Source organism: Thamnophis sirtalis, unplaced genomic scaffold, assembly GCF_051295495.1.
Source record: "Thamnophis sirtalis isolate CommonGarterSnake01/CBP01778 unplaced genomic scaffold, rThaSir2_p1.2 scaffold_11, whole genome shotgun sequence".
Taxonomy (NCBI): Eukaryota; Metazoa; Chordata; class Lepidosauria; order Squamata; family Natricidae; genus Thamnophis; species Thamnophis sirtalis.
Window position 1 is genome coordinate 25120104 of NW_028261391.1, and position 2697 is coordinate 25122800.

Consider the following 2697-nt stretch of genomic DNA (forward strand, 5'->3'; position numbering starts at 1 on the left):
TAGGATTTTAATTGTTCTTACTGTCAGATTTCTCCTTATTTCCAGCTTGAGTCTCCTTCTGACAAGTTTCCATTGCTTCTTGTCCTGTCCTCAGGTGCTATTGCTGCCGCCGCCTCCTCCTCCTCCAACAGCACCAGCACATTTGCTGCCCAGCGCTGCGGCTGAGGTGAAGCCGCCAAAGCTCCCGCTGGCGCCCCCGCAGCGTTGGGCGGATATCCGGCAGTGCTGTTGGAGGAGGAGGAGGCGAACCAGCCTGCCATCACCGGCCACTGCCAGCCCCGCCGCTCTTCCCACCCCCTTCCAAGCCCCACAGTCCAGCGGATGGAGCAGCAAAGCCCCGGGGCTTCGCTGCTGCTCCCCGCATTTTCTGCACGGGGATCCCTTGGAGAGGGGATTCCAGCCTGCCATCGCCGGCCACCGCTAGCCCCGCCGCTCTTCCCATCCCCTTCCAAGCCCCACAGTCCAGCGGATGGAGCAGCGAAGCCCCGGAGCTGCTTCTGCTCCATCCGCTGGACTGTGGGGCTTGGAAGGGGGTGGGAAGAGCGGCGGGGCTAGCGGTGGCTGGCGATGGCAGGCTGGAATCCCCTCTCCAAGGGATCCCCGTGCAGAAAATGCGGGGAGCAGCAGCGAAGCCCCGGAGCTGCTTCTGCTCCATCCGCTGGACTGTGGGGCTTGGAAGGGGTCGGGAGGAGCGGCGGGGCTAGCGGTGGCCGGCGATGGCAGGCTGGTTCGCCTCCTCCTCCTCCAACAGGCAACAGCACTGCCGGATCCAGTTGTAGACTCGAGTATAAGCCGAGGCGGCTTTTTTCAGCCCAAAAAGTGGGCTGAAAAACTCGGCTTATACTCGAGTATATACGGTATGTTTTCTGAGGTTTTCGCGGGTGTTAGTATGTAGGTCTCTAGTTGTTCGGGTTTTCTCCCGCGTAGAATTGGAGATGTCTTGGCGACGTTTCGACGAAGTCACATTCGTCATCTTCAGGCTGCTGCTGACTACTTCAAGTTTGGTGTTTCCAGGAGTAGTGTGGGATCTTGGCTGTTTGTTCCTTATAACTGCTGGTAGGGGATTAAATTTTAACTGCCAGTAGGCGATTAAGTTTTAACTGCCAGTAGGGGATTAAAACTGATTGAATGGGGGCTTGGGTGTGTCTTGATTAGGTGGAAGTGTGTCATTATTTGGTGGAGGGGTGTTCTGTTCTGATTGTTTGGGGGGTTGTGCTTCCTGTGAGGGTAGGAGGGGTTTTGAAGAGGCTGATTGTGCTTTAGCAGTCTGGCTTCTGGTTCTGGGTCGTGCCAAAAAACATCCACAAAGAAAACAACCAAAAACACAAACTGATGAGGAGGCAAAGTCACTCAGATTCGGACGGACCTGGACTCCACTTGGACAGTACCAGCGGAGATGCTGAGGGTGGGTCTTGATCGGATTTCTTGGAGTGAGTTTCAGCCTGTCACTCCTGAGGAAGTGGACAAGGCCATGGGAGCGGTGAGTGCCTCCACCTGCTTACTGGACCTGTGTTCCTCCTGGCTGGTCTCGACTAGCAGGGAGGTGATACGAGGCTGGCTCCAGAGGATTGTTAACATCTCTCTACAGGAGGGATCTTTCCCGCAGCCTCTGAAGGATGTGGTGGTAAGACCCCTCCTTAAGAAGCCTTCTCTGGACCCAGCTATCCTTAAAAACTACCGTCCAGTCTCCAAACTCCCTTTTGTAGGGAAAGTTGTTGAGAAGGTGGTGGCCTTTCAACTCCGACGGACCTTGGATGAAGCAGACTATCTAGATCCCTTTCAGTCGGGTTTCAGGCCTGGTTACTCCACCGAAACTGCTTTGGTCACGCTGACCGATGATCTCTGGCAGGCCAGGGATAGAGGACATTCCTCTATCCTGATGCTTCTTGACCTCTCAGCGGCCTTCGATACCATCGACCATGGTATCCTTCTGCGACGACTGGGGGAGGTGGGAGTGGGAGGCACCGTTTTACAGTGGTTCTCCTCTTACCTCTCAGACAGGTTGCAGTCGGTGTTAGTTGGAGGACAGAGGTGACCTCTAGGCCCCTTAAATATAGAGTGCCACAGGGCAACTTAGCCTGGGGGGGGTGAAATTTTATACCCCTCAGAGAGGGTCCGCAACTTGGGTGTCCTCCTGGATTTGCAGCTGACATTAGAACATCACCTGTCGGCTGTGACCAGGGGGGCTTTTGCCCAGGTTCGCCTGGTGCACCAGTTGCGGCCCTACCTGGACCAGGAGGCACTTCGAATGGTCACTCATGCCCTTGTCACCTCAAGGCTTGATTACTGTAATGTGCTCTACATGGGGCTGCCCCTGAAGAGTGTTCAGAGACTACAGTTGGTCCAGAATGCAGCCACGTGAGCGATATCAGGTGTACCTAGATACACCCATGTTACACCTATCCTCCGCGAGCTGCACTGGCTTCCTATCGGTCTCCGAACGCGCTTCAAGGTGCTGGTTATTACCTTTAAAGCCCTACATGGCCTAGGACCCAGATATCTGCGAGACCGCCTCCTGCCACATACCTCCCAACGGCTGATAAGATCTCACAGGCTGGGCCTTCTCTGGATGCCATCGACTGGACAATGCCGGCTGACGATCCCCCGGGGGAGGGCCTTCTCTGTAGCTGCTCCGGCCTTGTGGAACAATCTACCTGCAGAGATCTGGACCCTTCCCACTCTCTCAGCCTTCTGAAA